Raw genomic sequence first — 21753 nt, forward strand, 5'->3', positions numbered from 1 at the left:
CCTTCACAGACATTACTTCAGTTATACTACACCAACATCTCTTATACATTAGCACTAAGAGAACACTGAATGACCTGGTGGTTTTTGTCCATAAAACTACTCATCTAAGATTACCACAAAGTAAAAGATTTCTTAACAAAATTATGCAACATTTTAGGCACACTATTGCCCCTATCAAGTCAGTGAGTTGAGATGTTTTACTCTAAACATGAACTACTGTTACAGCAACAGACATGTACTACTGGTGTCCCACACAACAACTCAATGTCCACTATGTGAAGGAGCCAAACACATGCCTTCTCCTCTCATTAACTGAGATAAACTGCTGGCATATTTGTTTTACATCTATACTGTCCAGTCTCTCCTGGTGGACATGGTAACACGTTATTCATGATTACATACAATTTTAGACTGATGTGGGCCAAAGCCTAAAAAGATGTGCCGGGAGTTTGCTGTTCTCCCCGGTTCAGATATTTGAAGTTTGCACAGCTACATTCTCGCCTGAAATTTTTTTAAAAGTTTCTTTTGCAACCCAGAAAGAGTAATAAGAGGGGCATGTATTGCCTTGCATAGCCTGTAACGTTATTATGATGGACAGATTTTATGAGTGAACTTGACTTTAAGTGACTTACAGGTTTCTTTGAAAAATACTTTCTTATATCCAGGTTCTTTTTGCTGCCATCCTCCTCTCCTCCTTGCAGGTCCTCGCAGCGCAGGATTGCTGCTGCTAAAACTAAACAGAGCTCCCTAAAAGGCACAGCCAATCACATTGGCCATATTTGTCACATGATATAGGACTCCGGTAGAGAGCGTAATTTAACTCTTTCTGCACCGCTGGGTGAATGAGATGTTGACAGATCGTTGTTTTTTTTATTTTATTTCTATCGGTTTTGTTTTTCTTTACTTGAAGAGATCAAATTATTGGTGGGGACAATTCAATAATCGCTGGATATTGGTGGGGACGTGTCCCTTCCGTCCATGCCAAATCTACGCCCTTGTCCCACACCCAGTTTCACACCTTGGCTCAGGCGATTAGAGGATCATCAGTGGGTCCTTTTGTCCCTCTGCGGGGGGATACTCTCACTAGGTTTCAATCTGGGACTCCCCACCATTTGACCTTAGAACTGAAGAAGCTTCTCGGATGAGAGGTGAAACGTCTTCAAGTAACTTAAAGAAATCCAGACGCTTTTCTTTGCAAGCTCCTTTGACTATTAAATGCATTACATTTTTCACCCAAACTTTGAACATAATCTGTTTTCGAATAGCTTATATGTTCAACGTAGGTCAACACAGTGATTTAGCTACGTAGGTTGAAAGAGGGACACTTTTGTGACACAGAAAACTCTGACTTTAACAGGACATTTATCTTGCTTCATATTGAATTGCATAATCTGAGAAAGTATCCTTTACTCTAAGACAATAAGCTGCTGCAAAACATCATGTTTAACTTTCAAAACCACAAATGGTGAAAGCCACTGTACTAATATGCTACTAGGTAATGACAAGTAACAATATAATTTCCATGTGTTACACCAAAAGTGTACCTGTAGTATCCGCCTCTCTCCTTCTTCAATGATGGGTCAACAGCACAGTAAATTGTGTTTTAAATTGAGTTTTTGGTAAAAGGACTGATCATCTTCATGGAGAATTGCTGGGCACCATTCAGATAACGACATAACTCACGCTGAACAACTCCAGGATGGAGAGAGTAGGTCGTCACTCCTGTGCCTAAAAGTAAGGAAAAAGTGAATGAAATCACCAACGGTAGAGCTAATAGTCATGCATTTGATTTGAACAGAAAACTGGCAAATTAAAAGAAAGAAATGACAGCGTGTAAGGTGCATTATTTACCTTCTAATCGTTTAGCCAGTGATCGGGTGAAGAGGACGTTGGCTAGCTTGCTTTGAGCATAGGCTTTATTCTTGTAATGCTTCTCACTGTTGAGGTCCTCTTGATTTATGGAGCCCCAGGAGTGAGCCATGGAAGATACATTGATAATCCTAGCTGGTGCCGACTTTTTAATCAGGTCAAGCAACAAATATGTCAACAGGAAGTAAATGGAGGGGGAGAAAATATGACTTTAAAGTTGTCAAGTTTCAGTTTCAGAAAATAGAGTGAAGTTAATGTATCTGGAAATAGTAACAATTTACTAAATACGAAATACTGTATCCCAAACTTGTTAAAGACTTTTACAATAAATGTACTACATCAAATAAATACCATAAGACAGAATGTGTTACAAAGACCACCCACAGCTTATGATTTAATTACGTTCAAGAGGAATGCTATCCTGCTGCACTAATTCTGCACAAAAACATCAAATTAAAAAGTGCGAGATGTCAGTTAAAAGTTTTGAGTCTGTGTCTTTTGGTGGGGCATGTTTATCAGACTTATGATGTGTGAAGTTATTTCCCTAAATACAATTGAAAGGGCAAAATCCTTTTTTAAAAACTACATTTCTATAATAACCATGAGCGGGTGCATTGTGAACCAGGCAGCAGCCAGGAGCGAGGTCCTGGCGGATCGATCCCCGGCTACCAAGACTGGCAACTGGGACATGGATTGTTCCAAAAGCGGTGTTCTACCTGCACTATGTATAGTGTGGGCGGAGCGCTGCGGACTTCGACTGAGAAAATTGTCGAGCAGTGGAAGAAATACTTACCTCCTTAATCCCACTGGCATGTCTTCCTTGGAGAAAGCAGAGTCTGGGAACGAAGGGGATAACCTGCCAATCTCTGGGGGCAAGGTCAGTGAGGCAGTTAAACAACTCCTTGGTGGCATAGCCCCTGGGGTGGATGAGGTCCGCCCCGAGTTCCTGAAGGCTCTGGATCTTGTAGGGCTGTCTTGGTTGACATGCCGCTACAATGTTGTGTGGAGATCAGGGGCAGTACCCTTTTATTGGCAGACCACGGTGGTGGTTCCCATCTTTAAGAAAGGGGGGTTGGAGGGTGTGTTCCAACTACAGGGGAATCACACTCCTCAGCCTCCCAGGAAAAGTCTATGCCAGGATGCTGGAGAGGAGAGTTCGTCCGATAGTCGAACCTCGGATACAGGAGGAACAATGCGGTTTTCGTCCTGGTAATGGAACACTGGATGAGCTCTTCATCCTCTCAAGGATACTGAGGGCGCATGAGAGTTTGCCCAACCAGTCTACATGTGTTTTGTGGACTTGGAGAATGCATTTGATCGTGTCCCTTGGGGGGTCCTGTGGGGGGTGCTCCAGGAGTATGGGGTGTCTGACCCAATGCTATGGGCCATTAAGTCCCTATACAACCATTGCAAGAGCTTGGTCTGCATACCCGGCAATAAGTCTGACTCATTCCTTATGGTTGATGGGCTCCACCAGGGCTGCCTTTTGCCACCGATTCTGATCATGATTTTTATGAACAGAATTTCTAGGTGTAGCCAAGTGGCGGAAGGCTTTCACTTGGGTGGTCTCAGGATTTTATCTCTGCTTTTTGCGGATGATGTGGTTCTGTTAGCTTAATGGGGGATGGCCTCCAGCTCGCCTTAGAACGGTTCGCAGCCGAGTGTGAAGCAGTGGGAATGAGAATCAGCACCTCCAATTCTGAGGCCATGGTCCTCAGCCCAAAAAGGGTGGAGTGACCACTTGGGTGAGGGACGAGTTCCTGCCCCAAGTGAGAGTTTAAGAGAGTTTAAATATCTTGGGGTCTTGTTCATGAGTGACGGGAGAAGGGAGCGGGAGATTGACAGATGGATTGGTGCTGCGGCCGCAGTGACGCGGACGCTGTACCGGTCTGTTGTGGTGAAGAGAGAGCTGAGTGTAAAAGTGAAGCTCTCAATTTACTGGTCGATCTACGTCCCTACCCTCACCTATGGTCACGAGCTGGGCTGAAGGAAGGACAATACTCGGTGTATAAATGCTCAATCAACAACCATTTTATTCCATACAAATCTTATTATTCCAAACAACACTTCTGCGCACAAACCATCCAGAGGGGAGATGAGCGCACGTGTCACGGTCCTGAGTCTGTGGACTCAGTGTTTTTCTGTTTGTATTAGTTATCTTTGTTTTCATGATGTGTTTTGATTCTCTTGGGTTTGATTTCTGTCACTGTATCCCCTAGTTTAGTCCACGTCTGTTCAGTTTCCTGTTTTACTTTGAAAGTCTGTGTACTATGTCAATGTGTTGAATTTTGCCTCCCCTTGTCTTGTCATGTCTGATGAGTCCCAGCTGTGCTCTCCTCCTGTTTCACATTCCCTAATCACCTCAGTATGTATTTAAGCCCTGTGTTTTTCCCTGCCAGTTGTTGCGTCCTCCACCTTTGTTGTGTGTGTATCCATGGTCGTCTTCCTTCAGCATCTCCTGTCTAGTTAGTTTAAGTTGTTGTTTATGCATCGTCCAAAGGTGACTCTCCAGCAAATAAAGCCGTCGTTTAAGTTAATGTTTTGTCTCCGAGTCCTGCACGTGGGTCCAGCCACTGACAGCCACACAACTCATCGTGACAGAAGGACGCAACCATAACATGGACCCAGCGGACTCAGCTCACCTCGAGAGAGAGGTGGACCTTGCTCGCATCCTCGGACTGATGACTCGCATTAGCCACGCCTCAGATTTGCAGACGTTCTCAGTCGGGCTGAATGCAATACAAACCATATTTGACAGAAATCCTCAACTGCGCAAGCTGTCTATTGCCTCGGAGTTCAGCCGTTCGCTGACCCAGGCTAAGGAGGCAGTCAAAGCCCGGGAGCTGGCCCAATTCACCCTCATCTCCTCATCCACACCGCCTCAGTCACAGCGAGCAAGCCTTCTCATGCCGCCGCAGCGGGCGGAGCATTCTAAAGCCCCTCTGCAGCAGCTGAAGTCGCAGCATCGGACTCCTTCCTCCCTCACGTCTGGTTCCGACCACCCCTCACCTGCCTCATGCCTGGCAGGAATGTGGTCGGAGGATGAGGGACCAGTCACTGTTGCTCCGACACCCTCCGTTTTTTCTGTCGCTCCGGTTTCTAAGAGAAAGCGGCGTTCTCGTCGTCGCCGTCCCTCACCGCAACCCGAGTCCAGTTCTGAACTGCTGGACGTGGTGAGTGAACAGAACAGTTGTCACCCGGCTTCTTCCACGCTGGGAATTTCCCGCTCTGAGCCAGCGAATTCGAAGTCGGTTAACTTTTTGACTGGTAACTCAGGGCCTGCAAAGACAGAAACTGATGATCCCAAGGTGGCTGACTCTGAGGCTGTCTTTCGGGACTCTGAGCATTCTAATCTTCCCTCTTTTGTTTCTTCCAAGTTTGAGAATATTCAGGAATCAGATGACCTTATTTCAGAGTCAAAAGAGGTTTTTTGTCCTGTAACTGAGAGTGGTGTTTCTGGGTTTCATTCTGAAAAGACTGGGGTTTCTGTTTTCGCTTCTCAGGCAGGTTATGTTGATTCCGAGCCATCTGTTTTTGGATCAGTTAATAGTGAGTTTCCAGATGTAGATTATATATGTGAATCTGTTATGAAATTTTCTGACTTGGACAATCATGATCTCACTCGGGACATTAAAGATGCAGCTCAAAAGACTATTTCTCTTACCGCTAAACTAAACAGGGACAGTTCAATTTCCTAGCCACATTCCATCTATGCTGTGCAGGCTAGACCTCATGAGGCTGTTGTTGGTGTTGCTTCACCCATGGTTTACGCGGCTCACCAGCCAGTTCATTCTGAGGCTTCCTATGATAAACCTCATGTTTCCATAACCTCCCCCGAGTTAAATTTCACAAGCCTAGAGTCTGCTTATTCAAAGACTGTTTGTGTTGCTCATTGTGAACTCTTCCAGACTATACGTCCTGTGACTGTCCAGGTTAAGACCAACCAGGTGTCATCTGCTGTTACCAAGCTGGCAAAAATACTTGGTTTGAACACTGCAGAAGTGGTTGCTCAAGTTAAAGTTTCGGATCCACGATCATGTTTGTATGACTCTGTGCGCCGTGCTTTTCAGCCAGTAGCCCTGGACACTGTGTGTGCAACTTCCCAGGCTGCGTTTTGTAAGACTGTGTTTTATGTTGCTTCACACCCAGTTTCTTCAGATACCGCTTGTATAATTCCTCCAGCACCTGTGACTGCCCCTGAACTTGTTTTTTCTAAGACTGCTAACGTCAACCTGGACAACTTAAGAATAGCGGTTTTACCAAGGTCAGCCTGCCGTAAGTCTCGGTTTTCTAGAACCATGTCTGGTGCCATAAACCTGGTTTTCCCAGTGACTGTTACAGCTCCTCTGCTCTGCTCTCCGCGTCCGGTTCCAGTTCCCAGGCAGACTATGGCTCCGTTCATCCCTGCACCTGTATCTGCTCCATGGGCGGGGATGGTGGGCGCCTGGTCATTGCCTGTGCCTGTTCTGGTTCCCTGGGTGGGGGCAACTGAGACCCCGCTGACTCCTGCACCCGTTTCAGCTCCTCGGGTGGGAGCAGCGACGGTCCAGCTAGCTGCTGCACCCACACCGGCCCCCAGGGGTACAGCTGCCAGAACACAGCTCTTCCCTGGCCCTGTATCTGTTCTTCAGGTGGCGGTGGCTGAGGTTCGACCAGGCCCAGTACCCGTCCCTGTTCCCTGGAGAGGAGTTGCTGAGAGTCTGTTACCCGCTCTGTTGCATGTTCAACAACCATCACTACACCCAGCACGACCTTCATTGCGACCACCACTACAACTTCTGTTTCAGTCGACCGTCCAGTCTCACGTCATGTTAGCTGGGGGTTCAGGTGAACCCAACCAGCGTCCTGCCTCGTCTGCTGGGGGTTTAGGAGAACCCAGCCAGCCTCAAGTGTCGGCTGCTGGAGGGCCCGAGGAGCCCGCCCGGCCTCATGCCACGTCTGCTGGAGGGCCCGGGGAGCCCGTCCGGCCTCATGCCACGTCTGCTGGAGGGCCCGAGGAGCCCGTCCGGCCTCATGCCACGTCTGCTGGAGGGTCCGAGGAGCCCACCCAGCCCCACGCCTCGTTAGCTGAGGGTCCTGGAGGACCCAGCCAGCACATCTCCACATCACCTCCTGCAGCCATCCCGCTGCCGTCAGGTTCCGCAGCCGTCCCGCTGCCGTCAGGTTCCGCAGCCGTCCCGCTGCCGTCATCCACGCCTGGTCCGGCCTCCGCATCCTCATCATCTTCGCCTGGTCCGGCCTCCGCATCCTCATCATCTTCGCCTGGTCCGGCCTCCGCATCCTCATCATCTTCGCCTGGTCCGGCCTCCGCATCCTCATCATCTTCGCCTGGTCCTGCCTCGTCTGGTCCTGCCTCGTCTGGTCCTGTGGTTGCCACGCCGCCGTCGGTGCCAGCTCGACCTGTTCCGCCTCGCCTCTGCCAGCCGTTTTCCAGGCCGCTAAGTTGGCATCATGGCCTTCGGGGACGGCCTCCGGAAGGAGTTCGTCGCCACCGCTGGCATCGCGGCCGCCCTCCGGACCTGCTCAGTGGCCACCACTGCCTTCCGAGTGGTCGGCCTCCAGAACTGTTTGCCCGTCGCCGCCGTTGGCGTGTGCACGGTCGGCCTCCGGAACTGTTTGCCCGTCGCCGCCGTTGCTGTGTGCATGGTCGGCCCCCTGAACTGTTTCGGCTCTTGTGTTGTCGACTCCCGGACTTTGCTATGGACTCGTGGATAGTCTTGTTTTGTGTTGACCTGTTTTTGGTTTGTTCTGGTCTCTTGTGCTCCTTGTTTTTTGTTTGGTCTCTGTCCCTCCTTCCTGGGCCCCCTCCGCCCACCCTGGCCTGGTGCTTTGTGCCTTTTTTTTTGTTTGGGGCTGTCGGGAGCCAGCCCTTTGAGGGGGGGTACTGTCACGGTCCTGAGTCTGTGGACTCAGTGTTTTTCTGTTTGTATTAGTTATCTTTGTTTTCATGATGTGTTTTGATTCTCTTGGGTTTGATTTCTGTCACTGTATCCCCTAGTTTAGTCCACGTCTGTTCAGTTTCCTGTTTTACTTTGAAAGTCTGTGTACTATGTCAATGTGTTGAGTTTTGCCTCCCCTTGTCTTGTCATGTCTGATGAGTCCCAGCTGTGCTCTCCTCCTGTTTCACATTCCCTAATCACCTCAGTATGTATTTAAGCCCTGTGTTTTTCCCTGCCAGTTGTTGCGTCCTCCACCTTTGTTGTGTGTGTATCCATGGTCGTCTTCCTTCAGCATCTCCTGTCTAGTTAGTTTAAGTTGTTGTTTATGCATCGTCCAAAGGTGACTCTCCAGCAAATAAAGCCGTCGTTTAAGTTAATGTTTTGTCTCCGAGTCCTGCACGTGGGTCCAGCCACTGACAGCCACACAACTCATCGTGACAGCACGAGGGTGTCCGTCTGAGTGTTCCTCACATTCTTATAGCTTCAGCCCCCCTCCACCTAGTCATAAAACCTAAACATCCACATTATTTTTCTCTCTCAGTGAGCCTAAGTTATGACCTTGGCTTCCTGTGCAGTATGTTCTGTTCTTTTCTAATAAGACAAATAAGGTGATGACTCTCTGCACACAGTATTTCTTATACCTCAGCAGTATAATGCATCATAAAACAATATCATTCATTCACAATAAATCAGCAGTCTAATGTAATACAAATCAGTTTAATAACTGTAATAGTTATCACCTTCTTCTAAGTCAGGAGAATAATGCAAACTAAAACTACATAATGATTTCACAATCTTTAATTAGGGGTCTGACGTGGCATAAGATAATATAATAATCTCACAATGCCTGGGTGTTCCCCCGGACAAGCTGGAAGAGGTGGCTGGGGAGAGGGAGGTCTGGGCTTCTCTCCTTGGGCTGCTGCCTCCGCGACCCGGCCCTGGATAAGTGGAAGAAAATGGATAGACTATGAGCATACCTGTGATGTGTAAAATTTTGATGACACATCTCATGTTTGTCCAGTGTTGCATTATGTTGATGGTCAGTTAACATGGATTCATTGTCTGCGGTTGGAAATGTTGGAAACAACATTTTTACTGATGATCAGTAATTCCGGATTCAACTGATTCCAAAAGCTGAAATTGGTAAATATTGTTGCAACTAGTCAACAAGTCAAAAGTCCTCAAAATAGACTTGAAGGTATACACAAATGTCTTAAATCTTTTGTTTTTTCCAGTCTCAGAGCAGAAATAGCCAAACAACAGTTAATGACAGGTGAATTGTAATCTAGGTATGTGGGTAACTAGAAAACCTTGACCTGTACCTCACTTGAAATGTAACTTCACATTGCATCGATGAAGCCTGCATGGGTAATACAGCGTCGTCCATTTGTGCCCTCTAATAAGTCAAGGGCACTACATAGATCCAGATTTCTTTTAAACTGTTATTGTGAGAGATAACAATAACAGTAATAACATGTTAAAGTGACTAAGCTTCCAGGCAAGGAAGTTATTGAAACAAAAAAATATCTTCACTAGAGTGACTTTCTAAACCTCAGGAGGGAAAAATGATCAGATGGCAAGGTTGATAAACTGTACTCTTTGATTTTAACCAATGGCCTCTCTGCCTCTTCAAATATATTGCATCAGTGTCTAATATTAGAAGACAATCAATATAACTGTCACGGTCCTGGGTCGGTGACCCAGTGTTTTGTATCTGGTTAATTTGTGTTTCTTGATTGTTCGTATTCATGGTTGTCACTGTTATTTATGTTTCTGTCCCAGTATTTCCGGAGTTCTAGTTCTTAGGGTTTGTTATTTGGCTTCTCTGTGTTGTGTGGTGTCTACTCTGTGCCCTCCTGTCCCATGTTTTCTCTGTTCCACCTGTTTGCAATATTGAGCAGCCATAAATAAAGGCTTACCTTTTGTTCAAAACATTTTCCTGCAACTTTACTGTTCTGCAGTAGTAAAAATGTTGGTCTTGAAAGGAGTGTTGTGTTTAGAGTGTAAAACGGTACCATACAAAAGTTATTAAAGATTTTTTGTTTCATTAGAGTTGCCTACTAAACCTTGGTAGGGAAAAATGTTCTGATAGCAGGGTTGATAAACTGTACTCCTTTTTAGGGCTGCTCAATTAATCGAATTTTAATCACGATTACGATCTGGGCTTTCAACGATCATTAAAAATGACTGAGCCGATTATTAGCCCCTCCCTCATTTATCCGCGACACCTTAAAGGCCGTCTGTGAAAATATTGTCGGGCATAAACCAGTCCGTGGCGCAAAAAAGGGTGGAGACCGCTGATTAAGAGGACCCGAGGGAAGCTCGGAAAGCTAAGCAGAAGTTATTTGGAGAGTGACTGCCGTTGGTTGAAAAGAGAGTTTAAAAAAAAAAAAAACTTCAGTGGTGTTGCACACTATTTTATATTATTTTTTTAAAGTTATTGTTAACCCTTTAAAGCCGGTCAGAGCAGCACGCTCCGTTTTGCGTAACTATTTTTAAATCCCTGTAGAATCTGAACCGTGTAAGCTAGCGCAATAATTTGTTTTGCATATGAAACCGGAGGAGTTGTACTTACATCTGATGCCATCAGCTTGTCCTAGGTCACGGTTTCGTTCCACATATAGCTTTGCAAAAATTGCATAAAAAGCGCTTGCAGGAACAAAAACATAATATTCCAGAAACACGCTTTGCCGTTCCTATCAGCTGTTCGTAACACTTCCCACAGTAAAATGATGCACATGCTGTTTTCTTTGCAAATTTGCATCATAGGATTGTTTTTTGTTTTTCCTGCAGTATATAAAAATTGCTGTATCTCCAAAATAAAACTATGAAGACACTCAAAATAAATTTCCTGTGGTGGGAAACTATTTTTTTGCAACTTTATTGTATTTAAAGTTTTGAGGGATAAACCTCTTAAATTTCTCCAAGTAGAAATATATGTAAACAAAACAAAAGCGATTTTCAAATTTTTTTGTAGTTTATTGCACTTTTTTGCAATTTATGTAATTACTATGGACTTAATGCATACATATTATTAAAATATGGGCTATAACAGTTGTATTGATGTATAGCAACTTGAAATGCTCCCACAAATGGCACTACAACATGTAAAAAAAATAATAATATAAGCTCTGGTGGACTTGGTTCTATGGTAGGTCTTAAAGGGTTAAATAAATATCGCCAAATAATCGTGATCTCAATTTCAGTGAAAATAATCGTGATTATCATTTTTGCCATAATCGAGCAGCCCTACTCCTTTTTTTTTTTTTTTTTTTTTTTTTTTTTTACCAAAGCCCTATCTACCTCTTTAAACATATTATTGCTTCAGTGTCTAATTATACAAGCCAATCAATATAACTACTATTTATGGAAATGTCAGGGTTAAACACACGATGAGGAAAATGAATTTTGAAGTGAGTGTGGCTAAAAGGAAGTGAAAATGCAGTACACTGTAACGTCAAATCTCTTATCTGGAAGTTGACCTTAAACTTCATGTCTGTCTGTCATATCTAAAGCATGTGTTAACACTTTGCTGTTCTGCAGTAAAGTCATAAAAATGCTGATTATGAAATAAGTGTAGCATTTACGCTGAAGTATCAGATCCAACTGCAACATCACAAAGTGAGTACTGAAAAATTCTATGCATTTGTAACTTTTTGAAGGATTTTGACTAGTACAACCTGAAATTTGACCGCTCCCCTCAAAATTGTATTGACATGTTAATGCAGCCATGAGTGGAAATTGTACTCCCCCTCATGTGTTACTGTGACAGGCTGCTTGCAAAAAAGTGCCTAAGATACCATTTAAAAGTTGTTATTGTTATTTGTTGAGTCAGTTTTTATGTTTGAATGATTCACAGGTAAAAAAACAAAACAAAAACCCAAATGATTGGTGCCCAGCAGTTCACTGACAGTAGCTTTTTAACTATTGTACAATATTATACTTAAAGTCCAAATAACCCGCTACTCCTGTCTAACGCTGGCAATGTCTTGGTATTGTTCGGTGCTGTTTTTTCCGTAGGGACAGACCATTACTCCTGCATTGTTGATAAGGATGTTCAGTTTTGGCTCATCTTTAGAAAAAAGTTAAGGAAAAAAAATGAGAGAGCAAGAGAGAGAGAGAGAGAGAGGGTAAAACATATGCAACTTTTCATGTGTGTTCATCAGTGTTGAGTAAGTTACTTTGAAAAAGTAATTAATTATAGTTACTTTTTCAAAAAAGTACCGTATTTCCCGGACTACAAAGCGCACCTGAATATTAGCCGCACAAGCTAAAATCAGGGGAAAATCCTGTTTTGTACATACATTAGCCGCACCTGACTAAAAGCCGCAGGTGTTTCAATGTTGACTTATCATATGTAAGAGAATATGCACAAAGGGAATTGTCAGGAAAGAGATGGCTGTTTGGAGACACACCCCTTTTATTAATATTTTGAAAAACAAGTTATGGGTACATATTTGCACATGTAGTACATAACAGTAACCTACAGCACACCAGAAAAATAGATTCTGACTACCTTTTAGGCTCAGGTGCAGTGACACGGCTTTAACAAGAAGAAAAGTCAGTCATTCACCATCTTTCTCTTCTTCCTGCGCTCTAAAACCACCAAAGTCCTCTTCTCCAATGTCGGAAACGAACAGGCTCAGGATGGCTTCGTCATCCACTCTCCGCTTCTCTCCTTCGTTGTCACTTTCAAAACCAAAGAAATCCTCGTTGTCAGTGTCAGAGTCGAACACCCTCAGAAGGGCCGTGGCGGTGTCCTCCTCTCCATCATGCAGCAGTCCAGCCCTTCAGAATCCGTTGGTGATCGTGGATGTTTTCGCACTTTTCCACGCTGTCAGAATCCACCGGTGGAGTTGAGCATAACTTGCTTTTCGCAAGCTTATCGTCGCTCGTCATCCACGCCTCCCGCTGAATGCGTAGCGCTACTTTGAAGTTTGTTTTTCGCGCTACTTCGTACGGCACTACGTTGCCTGGCGGACGGACATGTGACTAACATACCACTCTTGAACCCCGATCCTTCCGCCAGGCAACGTAGTGCCGTACAACAGCGGAACAAACAAAACAAATCATCTTACGATATCACAAAAATCATGGAAAATCCATAGAAAAGCCGCACCTGACTAAAAGCCGCAGGGTTCAAAGCTTGTGCAAAAAGTAGCGGCTTATAGCCCGACAATTACAGTAACTGAGTTTGTAACCAAGTAACAAGATTCTAAAAGTAATTAATTACTTGAAAAGTAACTATTGCGTTACTTAAAAAAAAAAGTTTAATCCTCTGGGGTCCAGGTTATAAATGGCCATTTTTAACAACTTTTGATTTTGCATCTACGTTTCATCTTTAAATCTATTTACTTTGTCTTGTTTGGTATCATCCTTTTCAGCACAACCTCACGTCTCTGAATTTAATGTTATGTTTTCATTTTGACATATTGTATTAACACAATTTATCTAAAATCATTTAAAAAAATCAAAAAAATAGAAAAAGTTATATTTTTTACTGTAACAACCACAAACATGTTTATTGAATCATATTTCATAACTTGAAATTCAAATATAAATTGCCAATTTTAAAATCCTATGCACAAGTTTCGCAAACAACAAAGTTATTTGCAGCCATTTACCTTTTGCCCTGAAAATCATTTTACCTTTGTTGATGGCTTGTGTGAATGTGTGTGTGAATGGGTGGATGACTGGATATGTAAAGCGCTTTGGGGTCCTTAGGGACTAGTAAAGCGCTATATAAATACAGGCCATTTACCATTTACCATGGCTTCAGCAAATTCTTGTATAGACTTGCTGTCTGACAAATCAAGTTTCATGCAAACAACGTTTTTGTTGCCTTAGCTTTCGATGATGTAGTTCAAGGCTGTGCTTGCTTTGTTCATGTCCTTGCATGTTATGATCACCTTTTCTGGCCCTAAAAAGAAAAATAAAAGACAGGAGTTAAAACAGCACATGCACTGAATGCATGGCGAAAATACTTAAAAGCAAGGTGTAGTTCAGAGCGTGGAGAGCACCCTCTCATGACAAAATGTGCACATTACATTATTCCTAACATACTTCAGAAGTTTTTAATGTGGACAATAAGAAACAAGACCAATAATCACTTAACATATTAGAAAACAAGCACATTTCTGCATAAAGACAAACACTAGGGGTGCAACGATACACAAAATTCACGGTTCGGTTCGGTTCGATACTTTGGTGTCACGGTTCGATATTTTTTCGATACAAAAAAAATGTTCATGCCTTTTTAATTTGTCATTTATTAAAATTATAAATATATATTTTAACTCAAAAGTACAGTTTTTAAATTTAACCCTAACCCTTGTGCGTGTTTTTTATTTTGACAGCGAATGCACACCTGCGGACCACTTATGTGCAGCCCTGGTTATTTAGCTCGTCATATTGCAGCCACAGAAATAATTTTGTCCATGAAACCATAAAGCTGCACTTTCTTTTTGCCTTATAGTCTGATTTGTCATAACTTTCCCGTTTTGTGGTAAGCTTTTCTTTGGCTGTCACTTCTTCACCCTGACCTGTCTTATTTGGCTCAGCAGAACTAAAATATATATCTGTCTGTGAAGGTTCTCAGTCATCCAGGTCATCATAGTCAAATATAAATCCTGCTGCTTTTACACACGCACTCACTCAGCGATTCTCTGCGCGATCAACCTCTCACATGTTTAAGCTGCGGGAGATTTCACTTGTCATGTTTGCATAGTAAGCTAACGATTAATAAGACGATGTCAGAGGAATTGGTGCGCAAATTATCATCACTCACAGATCAGTGCTGTCGCTCTCTATACACAGTTCGCGCGATTGCAAAGTGAAAGCAAAAAAACAAGCGCAAATTCAAACGCGATTTCAATATGTCACATATTGACAGTGGCTCACCGATGCCAATGACATAATTACCCAGCTACATTTCCGAAAGAATGCAAAAGCATTGACATATATTTTTCCTTCCTACAATAGCCCGACGGGCAGGGCAGAGATAGATTTTGGTACCCCGACTGAAAAAAATCACTAGCCCCGGGACGTTGGGCTAGCGATATTGCGAGCAAATGCACATTTCTATGTTTCAATGGTATCTGATTGAGGAATCACTCATCTTTGGAAAAGAGAGTTTATTACAGAGAAATGTCTCTTTCCAAAATAAAAGCTATACTATCCGCTTCTTCTGGGCTATATTCTCAGCAGCATATTAAACAGCTGTCTAAATGACTCGGCTAAAGTTAGTAGCATGCTTGCTTTTTTTTGTCTGCTTCCACTTGTCTTTGCACTAGGATGATGTCGGCGTAAATGTGCAGTCATATTCGTTGTGTTCCCACTAGTGCTTTCAGGTTAATCTCGTTGAAATGACCTTAACGCCACAACACGGCAAATCTCCGTTAACGAGCTACCGCCGATCGCCCCGTGCATGGGGCTAGACGGCCAACACGTTAACGAGCTAACTGCGCTAACACACTAGTTCCCACCCATGTAATTGAGCATTGCATGGCACATTCAACATACTGTTTTACTTTAGTCCATGACTCGCTTACCTTCAGGGTCATACGTCACATGAAAACCAAAATAATTCCAAACGCCAGATCTGAATGAGAGTGGGGGAGGTCCATGTTGTAAGGAGAGCTTAACTTCTGTCTCGCTAGCTTGCCCTGCGCTCTTCCTTCTGACGATGCTGTCTGTGTTGAGCGCTCAGTGAATCTGCGTTCGACTACTCCGCCTAGGCTGCACTGTCGACCCTAGGCAGAGTAGTCGAACGCAGATTCACTGAGCGCTCAACACAGACAGCATCGTCAGAAGGAAAGTTGATAAAATAAATTACAAATTTTGTATTGTTCATACATATGCGTACCGAACCGAAAGCACTGTATCGAACGGTTCAATATCGATACGAATATCGTTGCACCCCTAACAAACACCACTTAGTTTACAAATAACTTCAAGTGATTATTTTAGAGAGAGAAAGAAGAAACTAATCTGCCTGATATACCCAAAGGCAGTTTCATAATTTGCTAGACAAAGACACATTTATTTTGTTTTGCCTCTGTATACACTCTCAGAAATAGGGGTGCCAAAGTGTACCAAAAAGGGTACAAATGCTTGTCGCTGGGGGTGTTCCTTTTTGAAGGACATTTCTGTACCCTTTAGGCTTGGTACATTTTTGTACCTTATGAAGTTGTACCATCTGAAGTACAATCATGTACTTTCCTAAGACATAAATGTACCTTCAAACTATAGTACAGAAATGTTCCCTTGAAAAGGGTACAATAGGGTACCTATGAGGGTACCCCCCCAGCGACAACCTATTTCGTACCTAAAGAGACAAAAATGTACCCCAATAGTCCAAAATATTTGGTTATTTAACCATTTATTTTCAATAATAGAATCACATCAAAGCATTTAAACAACCACAGGAATACATTCTTGATTACATTCGTATATTGCCATAGGACATGTCAAGAAAAATACATTCATTTAAAAAAAGTAAACAATCACATAAAGACATTAAACACCTGAACACAATGTTTTGACGGATCACACATGGCGTTGAAAAGAGTGATACTTGGAAAAAGCTGCCTGGCAGTCATTTATTCCACAAGTGATGCCGAAATGAGGCTCATGTGCGTGTACTAACCCAACATGTGTAATCAACTTCCTCAGAGTAAATGCCCTTTTTGAACATTTTGAACATTTGTGGAGTGGGGGCATATTTAATAGAGTTGGTTAAGTACCCTGGTGACACTTACTGGCAGGGGTTTGTCTCCCTGGTCTCCTATGTTGACAATGCAGTTCTGAAGGAAGACAAGTGTTTTCTTGAAGTATGCAGGGTAGGTCATGTTGAACACGAAGAAGGTGGAGAATGCTGAGATGTAGGCCTCATCCAGCGAGCAGCATGAGCAAACATCCACTCCTTCAACTGTGACAACACAGCGACACTGTCTTGAGAGGGCAGTTGTCCAACTCTTATCCTTCATTCGAATGGTTGGGTATGGACTCATGGGAGTATTCTGCAGAAGAGGAAGAAAAACATTAGTATACAGTATGTTTAAGCAATATGTGCCAAGTGAATTTTCAACAGATTCCTCAAATTACCTTCTTTTTTTTGCTGCAAAACAAAACTGTCTATTCTGATAACCTGTAAACATGGCCCCTACTCCAAACAAAAAGCTTCTTGACCAATGACTGTTGTGGTAGTGTTTGATAAGCTGCTAAAGTTTGACATAATATTCAAGGGCAAAAGCAATCACCCCTGACAGTGACAGTACCTGTGAAGAAGAATTTCCCTAAGGGGACAATAAAGGTCTATCTATCTATATAAACACCAGACAAAACCCAAGAGCACAGCAGCACTGTGGATTAACAGCAGTGTTTCCCCTACATTAGCTTAGCTGTGATGCTGAACCGCAGCTGAATTCAGCTCCATGCCAACAAAACACCGAGAATGAAACTTGTGGCCAAAGGCTATGCATTGCATCATGCATTTACCTCTCCAAGGATGATGAAATCTTCTATCTTCTCCTTGAAGATGGATGGCAAGAGAAGTGCCCCCTTGAAGTCAATTCCTAGGTCATACAGATGCAAATGCACTTCATTAGATTTTGATAGCATGCAAATTCCCATTAACATGCTCTTGACATGGCACTATGGTACATCAATTATCTTTGGAAGAGAGAGCAAATGAATTGTCACAAAATTTACTATTTGTATGAGGTCAAATTAGCACCTGTAATGTCTTCAGCCAGTGCATTCTCTCTTGCCTCCATGTAGACCTTCTTCAGTGGCAAATCCTTGGTCATTTGAAGAACAGCAGTGAAGTTTTCGCTAAAGCGGCGACAGATGTTGTCTTGGCAGGGATGCATTAAATCAACCTCATCACACAACTGGAAATGAAAAGAGCAGAATAGACAAAAGAATGACATTTTACATTGAGGATTTAAACTTTTGACATGTTTAAAGACACAGACTGGAGATAAATGTAAAGTGCTTTAACCATTGAACAAAAATTCTAAAGATAATGAACAGATTGATTAATCAGTTAGTACAGAAAATAATAATCAGATTTAGAGACAAAAAAATCATTAGCCGTTTCCCCAATCATCTTAACAATTCTTACCCCTGCAGATGTCCCCAGGAATGGATATCTCTTTAATAGGTCCACAGTACACATTCCTTCAGCTACCTCTCGACATCTCCATGCAAAGGTTTTTGTCATGCGGTCTTTCACCAGTGCTGTGTCAGGATGTAGCTTCTTGTGCTGATCATTTAGCACCTTGATATGAGCATCAACGGAGGCTGCATCTTCCCCCACAAAGCACGAATCCTTTGTCAAAGCAGATATCAGTATTATCATAAGTAAACTGATAAGTTAATGTTACTCGAAATGTGGTAATTTGTACACCAAATGCTTTGAAAAAAATGCAAAAATGTTGAATAGGAATTGCAAGTTGAGCTGACTTTTGTTAAATCAACTGTGAAGTTCCTTTTTCTATGTTAATGTTATCTGTTAACATGTTTCTTTCAATTAATGTTTACTTTTAGCTTTACAGTGAACATAATAAGACTACATATGTTACCTTAGCTCTTAGAGGCTGAGGGTGTGAGGACTTACGAGAGAGGGCTTCAGTCTCTTCAGACAGGAGCTGCTGGATTCCTCTGTGGTCCGATGTTTCTGCGTGCGTCCAAACTTTTCTTTAACCCGGTTCACTTCTTCGTTGCTGATTAGGGGAGCCCGTTCTGCTTTGAACTTTCTCTTGAGTTGGCTGTGCCAGGTGTCCTAGTTGTTTCAAATGTATATAAGTAGTTAATTATGGTTACTTTATATTAATATAATCTATAAAAGAAACAAAAAAGGAGAGGTACTCACATAACCATTTCCGTGTACATCTCTTAAGAAAGGATACTTCACAATCAGGGCTTTGATGACCTGGATGTAGTCTGAGTGGGTTGGGTACCTGTTTCAAACATAAGAAAAACAACCCACAGTACACTGATTACTCTTATCCTTTCCTGGGGGCTTTTCTGTTCTTCAATTCTTCTAATCATATTGTTATTACCGTAAATAGTATGTTGTAGACCAATGTCAAATCAATGTAGCTAAAGTTGATTTTAATTTCTTAAAAATGGGCGTGGACAAACAGCCACACCTCTCCCAAACTTCATTAATTAATTGACTGCAGTCCTGAATTATTAATTTACTCTTGAGCAAATTCGAAAATGAACACTTTGGATATCATAGTCCAGACAAGGTCTGGAGACACAGGATGTATGGTTTTACCACTATTGCCAGTTCATTGGAACCGTGTGTCACGCCAGACTCGAACGCTGGTCTCCAGATTGGGAGGCAGATGGGCTAAGCATTTGTTCTCTGCCTCTCTTACAACAGCAATATTAATATTAAGAAATTAATGTAATTATTCAGAAAGGAACCCTTACATTGTGTACTGTGACAGCATTTCATAAAGAGTCCCAATTATTTTGTTTCGGTACTTCTGTTCTTTCTGGACTGGTTCTTTGAGATCCAAGCGACTCTGGACATCTTGTGGGAATTTTGGAATGGAAATAACTGCAGGCAGTCTACGGCAAGAAGGTATAGAACTGCAATACAGTAGGAAAACAGCATTAACTAGCCATTTTGCAAGCACTTAAATGCATATGCAAATTTAGACATTTATCACAACCTACCTCTGGTTTGCTTGGGACACTGGACCTTCAACTGTACCTTCAAATGGGTCGACCGGTTGTAAAGTGATGATGACTTCCTTGTAGCGGTTTGTGAAGTCTCTGAACTTCAGCTGCTTTTTGAAAGACTTGTCAAAAAGATATGCAACCATGGTCTCAGTGAGTCCACAGTCTACCGTCTCTCCATCTACATCGTTATCTGAAATATAAAGTACAGTATGAAATAAAAATAAACCATTTTCAAATTTAGTTTTAAAGTGACATTATGGTCAATACATAATAATAATAATAATAATAATATTAATAATAATGATAATAAGCTATCATTGTGAATCTGTCTATATTCCCCAAAAGGAAGTTACAATTAATTCTCTTGATTAATTGTTAATATAAATTAACTGGTAATATAAAAATGTAAGTAAGTGTACTCCCTGCACAGAGCTTACAGCTCTCATATTCGAAAATCCCACTAAGTAGGTGGAATGGTACAAATGTGTACCTTCCATTGTTTAAAATCCCTTTGAGCGGGAAACAAGTTAGATGCGATAAATTTTGCTTAGAAAACGATTTTGTTAATAGCTATATTTACATACTAGCATGTTTTGAGAAATTATTGATTTTTTTACATTGTTGTACACGGTTCGTCACTATTTATTGATAAAACACTCGAATACCGCGGGCAGACAGACGTTGAACATTCCACCAACAGTCTAAATAGTCCACATTTGTACCTTTCTTTGTTTAAAACTTAGCTAACTGCTAGCTTTCGCCCATGTTAAATCTAGCTCTTCGGACTTTCGCTAACTCTACTGTAAAATTACACGTTGTAATTTTTATAAAAACACAAAATCACACCCGACTTACCTCTAAATCTTTGCGCCTCGTCGTCTGACACATCAATGCCTTCTTCCATCAACCTTTTAAGGAGCTCCTCCGTGGATAACCCCCTGAGAGTCATTTTCTGCATCAACGCTAGTCAGCGAGGAGGCGGAGCACTCATCGCTGCTGCCTTTTCGGCCTTTGGGATTAATGCGCGTTGCGAACTTGACACATGAAAATACAACATTGTGGTATTAATGCGCAGTTGTTTAGAAACCGTTATGCTGTCTTGGCGAACTATATTTGTAACTTACAAAATGTAGTCACCGTAACATAAAAATCTGCTTGACATTTTAACTTCCAAAGAACCTCGGTTTAACTTGATGTTGCAAATTCCATAAAAACCTCACAATTAATGAACAATTCTAGGATGTAGTAAAAGCAAAAAAGTAAATGGCCAAACATAACAGTAAAATGATTTCACGTTTTTGAAAGATTTAAAACATTAAAAAATTATAACTGGAACTTAAAATGGAAATGGACCAGTTTTTATTTTAACATCATTTGGTTGTGCCTGCATGTCATTGTGTGTGTGTGTGTTTTTTAATATAATTTAACATAACTTACACAAAGGTAGGTTACAGATATTCTTTGCATCATAGGATAATTTACGTAGAGAGGAGAGGACCAACAGATTTGATTATAACATGTAGCTTTTATGAGCACACTCACATCTCATATGAATTTTACAATTAACCAGGCCCATCCAGATTTTCCCATGCTGACCCATTACCACATTCTGCCACTGTCACTGCAGTACAGGTCAAAATGGTACAGATTTGTACTTTATTTCAAATTGTACCTTTAAAGGGGCATTTCTGGACTTTTAAAGACCAGTATTGTACTTTTAAGGGAACATTTAAAAAAAATGTACCTATAGGTACAAAAATGTTCTTCTCTCGTACCTCTATTTCTGAGAGTGTACCAACACTACCACCATGTACCTAAAGTTCAATTCAATTCAATTTTATTTATACAGCACCAAATCACAATAGCAGTGGCCTCAAGGCGCTTTAGATCGCAAGGTAGACCCTACAATAATACATACAGAGAAAAGCCAAACAATCATATGACCCCCTATGAGCAAGCACTTTGGTGACAGTGGGAAGGAAAAACTCCCTTTTAACAGGATGAAACCTCTGGCAGAACCAGGCTCAGGACAGGCCATTATCCGTTTAAGAAGTACAGCCATTTTCATTGGCCCGATTAATTAGACAAGCAGGACAAGCAATTTCATGGCCAGGATAAACAATAAGGAGGCCTTATTGTTTCACGATAAATGAAGCAGACACATCTGAAGTTGATTAAAAGTCTTGAGTTTGTATTATATAGCTTTTCACTGAAATTCAAATATGATACCAATTTAAGCGAGGGA

General features: G+C 42.1%; 1 pseudogene across 1 annotated transcript; it reads right to left on the bottom strand.

Moving 5' to 3' along the window:
• Nucleotides 1-1189: 1189 nt before the first annotated feature.
• On the bottom strand, nucleotides 1190-20475 carry LOC308385360 (annotated as a pseudogene). Its single transcript has 14 exons — nucleotides 20364-20475; nucleotides 19503-19698; nucleotides 19254-19415; nucleotides 18685-18772; nucleotides 18430-18594; nucleotides 17935-18141; nucleotides 17545-17701; nucleotides 17307-17383; nucleotides 16568-16828; nucleotides 16046-16052; nucleotides 13570-13728; nucleotides 11775-11880; nucleotides 1852-2078; nucleotides 1190-1728 (listed from the first exon to the last, which is right to left on the bottom strand). The product of its transcript is annotated as an uncharacterized misc_RNA (transcript).
• Nucleotides 20476-21753: the final 1278 nt, after the last annotated feature.

The sequence above is a fragment of the Rhamphochromis sp. 'chilingali' genome, assembly GCF_963969265.1.
Source record: "Rhamphochromis sp. 'chilingali' genome assembly, chromosome: 18".
NCBI classification, from domain to species: Eukaryota; Metazoa; Chordata; class Actinopteri; order Cichliformes; family Cichlidae; genus Rhamphochromis; species Rhamphochromis sp. 'chilingali'.